The sequence below is a fragment of the Oncorhynchus masou genome, chromosome 20 (genome assembly GCF_036934945.1).
Source record: "Oncorhynchus masou masou isolate Uvic2021 chromosome 20, UVic_Omas_1.1, whole genome shotgun sequence".
Classification (NCBI taxonomy): domain Eukaryota; kingdom Metazoa; phylum Chordata; class Actinopteri; order Salmoniformes; family Salmonidae; genus Oncorhynchus; species Oncorhynchus masou.
The window spans coordinates 10,149,874-10,165,826 of NC_088231.1; the positions used below are offsets into that span (position 1 = coordinate 10,149,874).

The window sequence follows — 15,953 nt, forward strand, 5'->3', positions numbered from 1 at the left end:
TATTTGCTGCTGCTCTTTTATTATTTGTTGTTCTTGTACATGATCGCCAAGTCGAGAACCAAAATGCTTCTCAACAGTTTTTTCCCCCCAAGCCATAAGACTCCCGAACAAGTAATCAAATGGCTACCCGGACTATTTGCATTGTTCAGCGATATGTTATTCCATTTCTCTTAGTCACATGTCTGTGGAACTTGTTCAGTTTGTCTCAGTTGTTGAATCTTATGTTCATACAAATATTTACACAGGTTAAGTTTGCTGAAAATTAACACAGTTGACAGTGAGAGGATGTTTATTTTTTTGCTGAGTTTTTATGCAGTCATTTTAACCATACCTACAAAAACATCCTATCTCAATTAGCCCTACTAACCGGTGTCTGTATATAGCCTCGCTACTGTTATTTCACTTTTTTTTACTGGTTTTATTTCTTTACTTACCTATTGTTCACCTAATACCTATTTTTTACTTAAAAATCAAACTGTTGGTTAGGGCCTGTAAGTAAGCATTTCGCTGTTGTACAACACCTGTTTTTTGGGGCGTTTTCTTAACTGCATTGATGATTAAGGGCTTGTAAGTAAGCATTGTATTGGGCGCATGTGACAATGTTAACCACAATCAATCACATTTCTAACAATGTGATTCAAGTACCCAACAATGTAGAGCCATTGGAGTTTATTATTTTTATAAATCAATGTGTTGATTCAAGAATTAAGTTTTGGATCGACTGAAATAATAACCAAGTCAGTCAGCATAGATTCTATTTTGTATTTAAGTACAATACTTTTATTGCACAAAATTATACATGTGACATGTATTGTAGACTAACTTCTCACTATGGTAACACTTTCCTGTACATCTGGTACCCTCGCTTTGATAAAATTAAATTTAGAATGCTTTAAAAAAGGTTAATCTTTACTACTTAATGTCAAGATAAAATTCATTAAGGCACTATCATTTCCTCATAAAACACCAGCATCAAACAGGACAAGATTGTCACTCTATATGCAAAACCAAAAGAATGAACTACAAACTAGTACTTCATTACATTTTACTATTCATGGGGCGTGCACATTTTCTGCTGGTGTATTCGCAGGTAGCTCCTCTCGAAGAACCTCTTCCTGCAGTGAGTACAGGTGAATGGCCTCTCCCGTGTGGACCTTCAGGTGCATCTTCAGATGGTGCTGGTGGGAGAACCTCTTTTCACACTGAGAGCAGGTGTAGGGTTTCTCCCCTGTGTGGACCCTCTGGTGCCTTTTCAGGCTGGAGGAGTGTGAAAAACTGGCCCTGCATAGGAGGCAGCTGAAAAGTTTCTCCCCTGTGTGAACTCTCTGGTGCCTCTTCAGGCTGGACAAGTGTGAAAAACTGGCCCGGCACAGGTGGCAGCCGAACGGTTTCTCTCCCGTGTGCATCCTCTGGTGGCTCTCCACCTGTTTAGAGAAACGAAAGACTTTCCCACAGAACAAACACGGGAAGCGCTTCTCTTTGCTACCAGATCTACTGATAGCATTACTACTACTGTCATTTGTCAATGGGCTTGTGTAGCCATTTAGTGTTGAGGCACTGGCATTGTCTGAGGTCTGGTTTAACATAAGGAGAGTGTGAGGAGGACGAAGGTCAGGGAGTGTCTGTGTTGTCACAGGGTCCATTTTCCAGTTGATAGATCCTATAGAAGGCAGGCTGAGGGCAGCACCTGTTAGGGGGTTAACCTGAGGTGCAATCAGTCTCTCTGACTCACAACTATAGGAGCAGGACGGAGCATCGCTCGCCGAGTCTGTTCTCAGATGGACACCACCTCGTCCCCGCAGACCAAATCTACGCCTCGCCCTGGTCTCAGCCAGTCTGTTGTCACTAAATTCAGATGTTGTTTTATGTTCCACTCTCTGTTTCTGGTTGTGGTTAAAAGTGTTGTTCCCCAGCCCAGAGTTGAGGATGCTGTCCCATCCACTGACATCCACTTGGTCGCCTCTGGTCCTGGCCTGCTCGGTGATGGCGTCCCCTGGGCCCTTAGCTATACCAGTCTGGGAATCCAAGATGGTCGCCCAGTCTCCTCTGTTAGCTTCCAGCCAACCACCTGTAGGAAGAGGTTACAACATATAATGTATAAACATGGCAGAGAAAACTCTATATATTGAGTTTGTCAATTACCTGGTCAAGTTCATACATTAGAATTTGTGTATATCTATGTAAACATAAGTTCTATTCATTTCATTTTATGAATGGAGAAAAAACAATAGCCGGGTGCATAACTATTCCGATTGCAGATCTATTACTGTATGTAGGCTATATGTATTTCTCCCTTACCTTGCTCCCCCATCTTTAGTCCACTCGGCAGGTCAATGCTCTCTGGTTCGTCTTCTATTGTCTCCTCTTTGACCAGCAGCAGATCAGGCTTCCCATCCTGCATGTCTACTGGCTGTAAGAGATACAGTGTGAGAGGATGTTGGATCAAGAAATCTGATATGAGCACCCTGCTATGGAGCATCTTCTGACTGGGAAATGAGGGATTACTATGAGTACTATGCAAACATGTTAGTTGATTTGATTACTTGACACTCTTTAATTAATGGTTTGATAATTGAAAGGCATGGTCCCAAACTTAATACCAAATTAACCAAGACCTGGGCATGTATCCACAAACTGTCTCAGAGTAGAAGTGCTGATTGAGGATCAGGTCCCCCACCTGTCTATATAGTCTTATTCATTATGATCTAAAAGGCCAAACTGATCTGAGATCAGCACTCCTACTTGGTGGACAGGCCCTGACCTAGTACCTTTAAGATGTTAGTTCATCGTGGGCTCACCTCAGTGTGTGTGGTCCTGTGCTGCTCAGCTGGCTTCTCTGTGGGTTCAGGAGGAGGTGTAGTCTGGTTGTCCTCCAAGTCCATGGTCCCCTCAGGGTTCCCCAGACCCTCCTCACACCCCTCATCCTTCACCAGCAGCACCTCTGGACCCTCCTCCTCCTCCTGGAAGGGACAGGTGATACAGATTACAGGTACAGACACACAGATAATAAACACACTTTCAACATGGAGGGTCCATACTTGTAAATGTAAACGAGTCTCTGGTACAAAATGTGTATTAGCCAATTAAAATCGTAACCAAATGCTAAATTGTAGCTGGTCCCGTCAGACAACATGGCAAACATTAGCCCTATGATAACCTCACTGATTATATCCTGGCACAAGTTCTTCCAAACCATAAGTTCTGTTCATCAAAACAACTATCACATGTATTTGACTGACTTTATCTCTTAAGTTTTCATGTACCTAATAAAAATCTAAAGTTCAATGTGTTTCCAACTCTACGGATAGTTTTGTCACAAACTGTTACGTCAAATAGCAAACGTGCCTACTGGTCTTGGCACGTGTGCTCTAGCCAACAGCTGGCAGATACAGTTCCGGGAGGCTGTGCAGGCAGGCAAGTCTACATGATGATATTATTATGGATAAGAGCGAGAATATCTGTATTTGTCAAATAGCGGTCAAGCATCGATCATCAAGTCACCAGAATAAGACTCGATATTTATTGGAAAGGCGCGTCAAACTCAACACTGTACACGTATACTCCCCTGTAAAGGTCATCATAACTTATTTAACATGTAGCCTAAAACGGCATGGTTTCCCGAGTCCTAGTGGGAGGATCTTAAACCATATTGTTGCGTGACTCCAAGTTTACTTCGACATGATGGTTATCAATATTTACACAAAGGCGTTTCCACCGCCATTTCTCGCATAATACATTTTACCCACTCCAAAAGATCCCACCATGTCGAAAGAACACATGATCTGTCTGCAATTAAAACATTTTACGAAACTTCCAGTTTCCATCACAGCTGTCATTTCTTCTTTACAGTATGACTTTAGTCACAAACTGTGGATGGAAACCTGGTAACATATGCATTACTTGACTCGAGGAGGATGAGCGTTAGAGTACAATAGGGTTATAGGTAGCATCCTCGTTATCATCCTACAGATGAGGCAGTATTGCAGTTCCTTTAAATATGTTTAATCGACAGTCTTAATGTAGGATGACATTACGCTGTCATTAGTATATTCTTATGTAGGTTACACTTACATGCAGGCCTATAACGTTTTATAAGCTATGCATTATAATAATCATCCACTTCGTCACGTGCGTCTTGAATCGAGCATCAAGGTTCGGCAGTGAACAGTTTTTTCCTAACAAAAAAGCTTGAGGCGAGGGGGGCTCATGGTGAAAGTGCACTACTGATTTAGAGTCGACCGCTTTAGCAGTGTGTGCTGCCTAGAAGTGATGGTGATGATGGTAACCTACATGACTTATATTTGACTGTCTTTTTTTACGATGTATGATAAACTTCAGTTGTAAGGACCTCTTGCGGAAGGGTGTGTGTGAAACAGAAACATGAATTTAGTCATATATGCCAAAACCGTGAAAATGTAGTCTAACATCAGTAGTAGCCAGTAACCTCGTCAAGGATGCGTCAATGCAATATTGGCACACAACATTTTGTTACAGACCAACCTAACAAAAGTAAACCTTGCATTTGAAGGTTTAAAAGATCCATCTAGTTGCCCGGGTTGACCTATTTTAAGAAATAATATTGGCTGGTGGATATAAAGTCTTTGATATTCTGATGAAGAATTTGTGACAGGCTTGAGGTTAGCATTGGGCCAACGTGTGCCACGTTATGGGACCAATTTAGCGTTCTGTCACGTGCAAGTAAATATACGCTTTTAATTGACTGATACACATTTTGTGCCAGATAAGCAACTATGTAAATTTAAACAAGTTATGTTTGCACAGTGTTGTAAAAATGACCCAACTGTCATTCTTGAGTAAAAGTAAAGATACATTAATATAAAATGACTCAAGTAAAAGTCACCCGGTAAGATACTACTTGAGTAAAAGTCTAAAAGTATTTGGTTTTAAATATACTTATATCAAAAGTAAATGTAACTCCAAAAATAAAAATATAAATCATTTCAAATTCCTTATATTAAGAAATCCAAATTAGATAAATGTTATTGGTTTTTAATCTACATATAGCCAGGGGCACACTCCAACACACAGACATAATTTACAAATGAAGCATTTGTGTTTAGTGAGTCCACCAGGTCAGAGGCAGTGGGGATGACCGGGGATGTTCTCTTGATAAGTGTGTGAATTTGATCATTTTCTTCTCATGCTAAGCATTGAAAATGTAAAAAGTACATACTTTCTTTAGGAATGTAGTGAAGTAAAAGTTGTCAAATATAAATAGTAAAGTACAGATAACGCCCCAAAAAATACTTAGGTAGTACTAAATTATTGTTACTTAAGTACTTTATAACACCTGTGTTTGCAAGTATTGACCCAGAGTGTTAACCCATCCCCACTACACTTGAGTCCTATACTGTAGTTACAATAGGACTTAATTGTTAAATCCATCATGGTGGACATAAATATGTTGTGGGTTCAAATAAGTCAAATGTTATCATCAGACATACCTGACTAACTATTTTGACATGTACAGTAGGTGTTTGTTAGTGTGTGGGTATGTGTAGTTATATTTAGTAAGTGTATAATGGTTATAAAGTGCAATTGGGTGTATGCAGAACAGGGTGAGATCAAATGTGATGTATACTACAGAGTCTCAATGAAAGTTCAAATTAAAAGTACAACTGTGTTTATTAAACAAACAAGTTTTAAATAAACTATATGAAAACCACACATGCACATCTCAACTAAAGATTTGCATAAACTTGGTAAACTTGCATTCATTTCCTCATTAAAATTGTCTCGAGAGAAAAAATTAAGTAGTTGAATGGAAGTAATGAAACAGGCACTTGTGAACATCATATAGCCTACACAGTACAAACATTATGTAACATACTTTTTAGGCTTATACACAGAGTGTACAAACATTAGGAACACCTGTTCTTTCTCTGACATAGCGAGTGTTTCCATTAACTTGTTCAGTCATTTTTTTGGTCGACATTTCAAATGTTAGCATAGAAAATAGATGCGACAACTGCCTGCTAGGGTGCGTTTCCATATAACTATCTTGTGTCAATAAAAACCTAATGTCACACTTGTTATTTTTTAAATCGCTAAAACCTAGTGTCAAATAAAAAATTTGTGGTTGAAGTGTTTCCATTACCCATTTAGGCAAATTGTGCATTAACAAATTGGCGACAGCCATCTGTTTCATGTCTCAGGTAGTCTACGAAAGCCCACATGGATAGAATGCAATAATTGCCTCATATTTGCTATTTACTAATAACACTCATGTGCCAATGTATCGTCGCGGGATGTGCCATGGTGAAACTTGCACTCCTGTAGACCTGAAATAATTGGATGGTGAAACTTGCTGCCAACCTGAAAAGCAAGGTGAAACAATTCAGGCATTCCTGAAAGTCAGGACAATCCTTGTCCTGCAAAGAAACATTTTTACACATTGTAGAGTCCACGCCCTGAAGAATTGTGGCTGTTCTGAGGGCAAAAACGATAATTATACTGGTGTGTCCTGAGGTAGCTCCTCTCTGAGAACCTCTTCCCCCAGTGCATACAGGCGAACAGCCTCTCTCTCGTGTGGATCTTCAGGTGCATCTTCAGTTGGTGCTGGTGGGAGAATCTTTTCTCACACTGGGGGCAGCAGTAGGGTTCTCCCCTGTGTGGACCCTCTGATGCCTCTTCAGGTTGAACGAGTGTGAGAAACTGGCCTGGCACAGATGGCAGCCAAATGGTTTTTCCCCCGTGTGGACCTTCTGGTGTCTCTTCAGGTCACTAGCCTGGGCAAAGCACATGTGACACTGGTTACAGCTGAAGGGTTTTTCCCCTGTGTGGACCCTCTGGTGGATCTCCACCTTCTGGGGGCAGCTGAAGCCTTTGTTACAGAACATGCAGAGGAACCGTTTCTCTTTACTTTTGCCTGATGTTGCTCCCCCTCCCTGCGCCTGGGCTCCAGCCCTGCTGTTTGAGTTCATTACCTGATTGAAAAGGACGCGACCGTGTGAATCGGAATGCCCCATCAACGTACACACTGGGTCGCGATCCCTGCACATGTGTAACGAGGTGTGGGTCGCAACGTTTGGATTTGCCTCGAAGCTATCGTTGTAATCTAAGAAATCTCTGCCCTGTGAGTGTCCGTCTCCTAGGTAATTATCTGCATTCCATGTGGGAGAAACGTCACCCTCCACTTTCACAGTCACTTCATCTACGACCAGACCTTCCTCTTTCTTATCTAGGCACCCTTCAGAGTATACACTACTACTGTCTAAGTCCTGATGGGAATGAACAGTCGTCGGGCTCGGGTTACCGTAAAGTAAATACTCTGAGCCGAGAGCAGGAGGGCAGCCCAGTCTCCTCAACCCCAGTCTCTCTGGGTCTGACCTGTAGTCAGGTACTATGTGTAAAAGCCTTTGTGTTACAGTTAAAGTCTCTGACTTGAGGATGGCGTTTGGCATTCCACTGACCTCCGTAATGCTGCGTCGGGTCCTGGGTTGAGGCGCAGTGGCGGTGGATAGGTCCTCTGTGGCTACAGTGGGCGCCACTCCAGACGTTGCTCCAGTCTGGATGTCTCTGCTGTGCTGTGGGTCCTCTGCTTCAGTCCTCTCCTGCTTGACCAGAGACAATCCTCCAGGACATGTAGCCTCTGCATCTGCATCCTGACACAAGAAGAGAGGTGGTTATTACCGTTACATGAGTTTAATTGGATAACAATGTAGTAAAGAAGTCTCACAAGCTCCTCTACGGCAGATAAATGAGTATGTTACATGTGAGGAAGTGAATAGCTGAGGGGAGTCATTCTGAAATAAACTGGCCACATTTGATGTACTGTAATTTTGATGTAATACTATTACACTAACCTCTATGATGACAACTTTCTGGGTTGAGGTTCCACTCCCCTCTTCAACAGTGATTGGTTGGTCATCACTCCAGATATTGTGTCCTGCTGGCTTCACAAAGCTCTTGTGGCCTCCAGTGAGATGTCCTTCACCTGAGAGTGATTGGGTGAAAAATAGGTGGTTAGGGTACTGTCAATGCTATATTGTACACTATTGACACTGCATGTTTGGTAACACTTCTCATAACTTTTTGAAAGATAACTAAGTGGTAATGAGGGGAATTATTGCATACTATCTAAACATGCGCAGAGGGGAACGGGGCAAAACGTACCTCTTGCCATTCCTCTATATCGGTCGAGGATCTTGTCACTACTGGGACGACTGGCGATGACGCGTTCTCTGATCGTCCGCTCTGCGCGCTCCCGTGCCACCTTCAATTCTAGTAGCTGTAGTTTCCTCCGCAATGCCCGGTTTTCATTTTGGCCCTGAGATATTTCCAAACGAAACACTGCATAATCGTCGTCTACGAGTTTACATATCTCTGCCACGGCTGCATTAGCTAACACCTCCATAATGGAGGCCATTTGAGTGTGAAAACCCATAGCCACTGTTAGCTAGCTAACGTTAGAAGCTGTCTAGCGTTACCTAAATAACGTAACATATGTCAACCAAGACCTATGTTAATAAATGTCTAACTAACAATAATAAAAACGCTATCGTGAAAATTGTTCTTGGTCACTGTTTACTTCCCTTCCACACGGATGAGAAATGATTTCATTGGCGGGCGTCTTGGGGCGTGATTAAAAGAAGAGTGCGGGTTGCTCTTTGAACTACGGTAATGCTAATTATTTAATAAAGAAGACTAATAGACCTTTTGCACAACGTAGCAACGTCCACTTCCTACCCGATACACAGCTTCCAAACAGCCTGATTTTAGCCATACTAGTCTCGAAGTCGCTCGTTTTATCATTACCTCAGTATATGAATCATATTTCTATAGCGTTTTTTGTATCATTCTTGTTGAGAATTCTGTTTATCCGTTCAGTTAGTGATTTTTGTAAATCTTATGTCTTCAGGTGTCTTTTTTGTATCTTTAGCTACCAGTACCTAGCTAACGTTAGTGCTAACGACGTTAACGTTATTAGTTGTTGCGGTATCTTTATTGAAAGTTAGGAAATTAAGATTTCATTGAACCCTATAGTGGGCTTCGATGTCTGAAGAAGGGAGCAATACCTTTGCTATTCCAGTGGAATAACTACCCTGTCCAAGAGATCCTCATGTCACTGATGGGAAGCATCAACTGCATCTGGGCTGTGGCTTGCCTTCTCACAAAACTACCAGTGTGGGCCTCTTGTGAAGGCATGGGCCAAGGAGCAATGAGCTACTACTGCATTGCATCTTCCCTTCTTTTGCTGTGACCATCCACATTGTCTAACATCCTGTAGTAGTCCATTTATTGATAATAAACACCTCTGCTTATACTCCAAACAATGTTATAGAGTTTTTATTTACAGTGACAAGAGAACAGAAAAATGTAACAATGATTTAAAAATAATAATAATTAATTGCAGACAGATTTGTTTTGTTTCTCTTTCATTAATTGAAAGATAAAGGAGCCCTTCCCTTATTATTTAGTCTTTCCTTCCTAAGAACTTTTGCATGTACACAAGTAGTACCAGTCACCCTTCTCTCTAATTAGTGAGAACACCACTGGGTCTTTATGTATTCCCTCATGTGAAGCTGGTCGTCTTCACTGAGCACACATGTGCAGCCTTGACAGTCGCTCTCTAGTCTGTAGCCATCCAGGGGCAGTGAAGGGAATGGTGGTGTCTCCTTATGGTGAACTATGTGTCACGTTGTGATTGGAGGCTGCTGGTTAGACAGGAGGCTCCCCACCTGTACCTTTCCAAAGTGGGAGCCGACTAAAAGCTTTTCAGCAGACATCCCCATGCTGCAGATCAATGGCTTGGATAGAGGGTCAAAGTTATTGTATGCCTATTCTATCTGGAGGACTGAGAGGTCGGGGAGTGGTCCAAGAAGGGCGCTGTAGAGTACTTCTACAAAGCAAAGCAGCCGCTGTGGTTAGCCAATCTCAACAATGTACTTGAAGCCACCTGAAATTAAATAATTTTATATAGTCAAAGTGTAGTAGGATATGACCAGCTACTATCTACTATACTGGTTATTAGGGAAAACTCACCTAATCCCTCATTCTGCCGTGCGCTTTTTGGTGGGCTAGGTGATGGTCATTATGCCTATGGGCCCAGGTTGCAGACCCTGTAAAAAGACAGTACAAGGGCACTATTCTAAATCTAATCATTAGACAATTTAAGTTTTCATTAAATAATTTAGTAGCATTATGATGTGATTATAAGCATATGATTTTGATATGTGGTACAGTTATTAAAACATACCATTGTCCTTGGCTTATGCCACTGCTGCTCGGCCTCTGTGCAGCTGTGCACAGGTGGGAAGACTGGTGTTCCCATCTGGGAATAGTGTGCAGACTGGAATAGTAACACAACTGTGTGGTTGCATAATGAGGTGCCAGCAACACATGAACAGTGATGTTGTGTGATTGTTACCGGCTTCAGTACAACCTACATGGGGATATAAAAAGAAAATGAATAGACTATAAAATCACTCAACATGTCTCACGACCAGCAAACAGAAGTGACTGGCACAACAGCCACTAAATCCATTACAGCAATACAGGTTTAAACTTTTCTATTAAGGGTATATATGCCCTTGTTTAAATGTAATCTAATGTGTCCAACATAAGAGTTTACAGAAACAGCAAGGAAAACAACTGAACAATTACTACACTAAGAACAGTTTCATAGACATGGATTAAGCCTAGTCCTAGACTAAGTAATGCCTCTTAATGCAGATATCCATTGACAGGAACTTCTTAGTCTTAGACTAGGCTTCATCTCTGACTATGTAACGGCCACAAACAGATTACTTTTCACCCTACACTCAAACTGTGTGGTTTCTCATTTTTTCTCATGGTCCTGTAGTAGCAAGCCCTTATGCTGACCTCTCGTGTCACTTTGTCCCTGTTCGAAACGGTTTGGAAGAAAAAAGACTGAGCAATCATAATGTTAACTAGCTACTGTAAAAGGCATGTCTTAAACTACGTTACAGCTTTGAGTAAATGTCCTTGTCTGGTCTGAGGCAACTTGGCTATACTTACCTTCATAGTTGAAAAGGTAACTGGAGACAAAGTTTGAATCCTTTTCCCAACTTGGAGTTCGGTGCTTTGCTACTTGTCCGAGCCAGACGATGTACATCCATCACTGTTATCTTTGGCAGCTCTTGCGAGTGCCTTGTGTAAGACAGTGCCATGATTGGTAAGTGCCATTACTAGTTAGCGAGTTCATAGGTAGCTAGCTAAGATTTTTTTTATTTTTTATAATTTATTACATTCAATACCATTCATTCTTTACAACTCATAATTTTCATTCATACTCCCATAATGGTATTTTAATTTAACTAAACAAAACCCCCAAACAAAACCTCAGGGGAGCATCTTCCCTCCCCGTCATCCTACAAACTACCTTTCACTATCTCCCCGTCCCTAATCTATCCCCTTACAAATCTAAATGACACCCAGCCCTAAACCCCCCTTCCACCTCTCCCGGGCAGCATGCTGCCCCCACTTCCTCTCCTCCCTCTTCATCCTCCCCCTCAAATCTCTTTCCACCCTCCTCACTATCCCTTCCACCCCCCAATCTCTCCCTGTCTTCACCATGTTCTGCCTCGCTTCCCACAGCCCCCGTTTAAAGAGACTCATGAGAAGCCAGAGCAGAAACCTGTCCCTATCTGTCCCTCTCGCTCTCCCTACACCTCTCTCTAACCTGGCCCACATCAATACAAAATCCCCTCTTACCAAACCTAACAACACCCGTGCCCTAGCCCATACTACTCCGGCAAAGGCACAGTCCCAAAAGACATGGTGCACAGTCTCCTCCCTGCCACAAGAGGATCTTGGACAGGTGGGGGATTGCGCCAAACTATGCCGGTACATGATGGAACGTACCGGCAAGCACTTGTGGAGGCTCAACCAATTCAGGTCCTTGAGCCTGTTGTCCAGGCCCCGCGCCTGTAGTGGGCATCTCGGCAGTGGTCTGGGAGGGAGTGCAGGCGCGGGGCCTGGACAACAGGAATCCCTGCCTGTCTGACCTCGTACAGGTGCCTGTGATCTAAACCTACTCGGGCAACTTCAACCTCAGGGTGCGCACGCAGCCACTTGGCCGCATGGCCAAAGTGCCACGGCAGCTGTTTCGCCCGAGGACCCGTGTTAGACCACACCATTACGCTTCTCGCCTGACGCGAGAAGAACACACGCAGGAGGTAACCGGACGGGTGTATCACTGGATGAGCAACCTCCGTTAACAAGAAAGAAACAAAAATTGCGTCCAGCTTGAGGGGGAGATGTGGTACCCCCCTACCTCCCTCCCCGATGGGACAGAGCATGCGTGCCCTGGCGACCCACTCGTACCTGCCACCCCACATGAACTGAAACACAAGCCTCACTAGAGGCCTCCTCAGACAAGCCGGCAATGGGTAGATGTACGCCAAATACAAAAGAGACGGCAACACATCCACCTTTAGGACCAGGACCTTGCCCATAAAAGACAAAAACCTAGCCTTCCACATCACTAGCTTCCTCTGTACCACTGCGATACCCTTGTTCCAGTTCAGCGTCGCTGAGCCGGAGGTCTCAAAATGGACCCCGAGAATCCTCAGGGCCCCTCACAGAGAGATAACCCCCCGGGCACATCCGTTCTACCGTGCCATCTTCCGAAAAACTTAACGGAAGACTTTGCATGGTTCAGAACCGCTCCCGACGCTCGGGTGAAATCCCCAATGATGGCAAGGGACCTTGTCAGGCACGAGTCCTTGCACAGCAGCAAGGAAGTGTCGTCGGCGTACTGCGTCATCTTAACACGCAGCCCACCACTTCCAGGGATCAAGAAGGATTCCACCCCTGTGTCTGCCCTAATGGCAGCCCCCAGAGGTTCCATGTACAGAACAAAGAGGAGAGCCGAGAGTGGGCACCCCTGCCTGACCCCAGACGAGAGGTCAAAAACGTCACCCAAGTGACTATTTACACTAACTCGGCACCCCGCTCCGACATATAATGTACGAATCCATCCTATGAACTTCTCCCCAAATCCTAAACCGACCTAACACTCTGAATAGAAAAGATCTATTCACGCGATCAAAAGCTTTCGCCTGATCTAGTGCTGCCACCATTAAGGGCAGGCCTCTATCTTCAACCCAAGCGATGGAGTATAGGTAGCTAGCTAAGATACAAAAAGACACAGAACACAAAAATCGATTTACAAAAAAAATCACTAACTGAAAGAATAAACAGAATTGAACAAGAATGATTAAAAAGAACACTATAGAAATATGATCATATTAATATACTGAGATAATGATAAAACGAGCTAGTATGGCTGAAATCAGGCTGATTGGACGCGATCGGGACAGGAAGCTATGTATCCGGTAGAAAGTTGAACGGAAGTGGGCGTTGCTACGTTGTGCAAAATGTCTATTGCACGGCCATTGTGTCGCCACCACAGAAATATTAATTAAAAGAAATCAACAACAAATCACGACCTTTTATGGGCAGTATCTTTGATACTCAGAGAATACTTGTTTAGAAAAAACAGTGTGTAAACTAGAATATAGAAATATATAATGACTTTATTCCATCTAGGCTTACATCACCACAGTCATGTAAATATTCAACTGCCTAGGTTTACTGTCTCTGTAAAAACAGGTATTTACAATCCTGTTTCAAATGACAAGTTAACAATGGGTTAGTGAGGGGTATATGGTTAAAAAGACAATGTTGAACACTCTTACCCAGTTTGTAGAGACCAGTTATTCTGGAATATCAAGTACAGGTGCACTTTAGTTCATGTTTAATATTTCACCTCAGTCATCACAAGACCCGAAGCCTTCCAGGCATTTACTGTAAACAGATTGAGGTCAAGGGCTGTTTGTAAAGATCCCATACCACAGATGATAGATAAGCGTTTGAGCTCTGGGGTTTTTCATAACAGAAACAGTTACGATGTCAACCAGTGATTTTTTTTAAACTTTTCCTGTTGAAAAACAATGTCCCAAGTATAAATACAGTAAAGTGTACACATACCAAAGGGTAAAACATATGTTTTGAGCAAAATAGTGTTTTCTAGACACAACTGCTCAATAGTTGGCATGATGGTCAAATTTGACGTCATTAGCCTCCCACCTGGGTGGATGAACAAAAGAGGAAAGGCCACTTATTGAGATGTGCCTTTTGTTAAGTAAATCGTCTGTTAAATAAGGTAAAAGGGAGACTGGAGGAGGACTTGAAGAGCGACTTAACTTCAGTATGTTTTGATCAGTTGGTGCATTGATGAACACAGTGACGTACATCAGTATAAATAAAGCCAAATTTAAGTGTTTGACTGAATAAGTACATTATTGAGTGGCAATGTTTGCTACAGTTAATGTGTATGGGTTTATAATGACACAACTACGTGAGTTTGCATTTTGAATTTCGTGGTTGCAATTACGATTTGCAAATGTGCAAGCTTGTATCATGTCTCAAACTTGCAACTTAACTTTTTAATACGTTCAATAAGTTTTGCAAGCAGAATTTTTTTCCAGAATGATTACAAATTGTTTTACGAGTATTAATATTCTGCTGTGAATCAAAAATACACTTGCAGATTTTGAATCTGCGCGTTCTGAGTCACTGTCACGTTACCAAGAGATTTGTAAACTTATTATTATTATTATTATTTTTTTAAAGAGATTTGTAAACTTGTAGAACTTTCTGTGTAGCTCCCTCCATTAACCACGAGCACAACTGTTCCTTGATTTTAACAGGCGGTTTTATTATGTAGTTTTAGTCAGAATTATCACCTTCCGTGAAAACTATAAAGTAAATAACAAATACAGTTAAGCACACTCTTACAACTTTGTCTTATGAGTGACTTATTAGCTTGATATAACTCTGAAGTGCTTACATACGTAACTGTTAAACCGGAGATAACAGTATCAGATTAAACACATTAATTAAATTAAAATACCTAATTGGCTGCTTATTACAGTAGGGAGGAAATCAAACTTCACACTTATTATTCTTGGCATGAATTCACGCTTTATTCTTAATTATTATTACGTTACCACCCTAACATACACGCTCAACCTTTACGAAGTGCCCCCGAAGACACGAAAAAAACCTAGCTAACAGTGTGGGATTGACTTCACTCCAAAAATGTGTTGCTACGATAATAATCCCCGTTAACAACAGTTCTTAACCACGTAGTTCCGCTTGTTTTACCATTTCCCCCACATAGCGAACATGTAAACAATTCAAACAAAAATAACGACATAGACTGAGAGGTTAATTGTTAGTTGCAACAACAAAAAAGTAGTAAAATTCGATTTGCGCAGCTCTGGGGGCAGGATCTTTTACTCGTCTCTGTTATGTGTCCATCGATTTTTTTGTTGTTGTTGTGAAAAGACATGACAGTAGTTTGCTTATCATGTGAAATATAATGGTAGATTTGAGACGAACTCCAGACCAGCCATTGCATTGACAGCCGCTATTGGGTTAGCTAGCTGGTTTCTGACATTCATCCTAGCTTTACTATCAACTGGCAAGCTTTATCAGGCAGCTTTAGATGCGAGGGAAAACCAAATATATTTGCTAGTGAACCATCTGATTGGTGAAGTTGATATAAATGCCATTACTTAGCTAGCGATCTAGCTAAATTGAAAGTACTGGGGGAAAGCAAGCTAACTAACTTCCACCATCACTGAAGTGTAGCTAATGTTAGCTAGGTTTATTGAAAATAAAAAACTATTTATTTGTTAGCTATATTTTAAAGACTTGTTACTTTTGAACACTTGTCAAACTACTTACATTTACATTTAAGTCATTTAGCAGATGCTCTTCATTCCACTGCCTGTTTTATTGATGAATTAGTGACTGAAAAGTTGGAAAGAAAATGCCCCTCCCAATTTCACTGCAAATAGACTACTCGGCTGTATTGGTTGGGTATCGTTTGGCTGGTGTGTACATTACATGAGTGTTTAATTAGCCAACTTACTGACTGACTAGGCATATTGTCTGAC

The 15,953-nt window shown here is 41.9% G+C and overlaps 1 long non-coding RNA gene and 1 pseudogene across 1 annotated transcript; both read right to left on the reverse strand.

The window, feature by feature from the left end:
- Positions 1 to 311: 311 nt before the first annotated feature.
- On the reverse strand, positions 312 to 8,687 carry LOC135506920 (uncharacterized; annotated as a pseudogene).
- Positions 8,688 to 9,370: 683 nt separating this feature from the next.
- On the reverse strand, positions 9,371 to 10,726 carry LOC135506527 (uncharacterized). Its single transcript, XR_010450532.1, has 3 exons — positions 10,220 to 10,726; positions 10,006 to 10,082; positions 9,371 to 9,919 (listed from the first exon to the last, which is right to left on the reverse strand). It is a non-coding gene; the product is annotated as an uncharacterized LOC135506527 (long non-coding RNA).
- Positions 10,727 to 15,953: the final 5,227 nt, after the last annotated feature.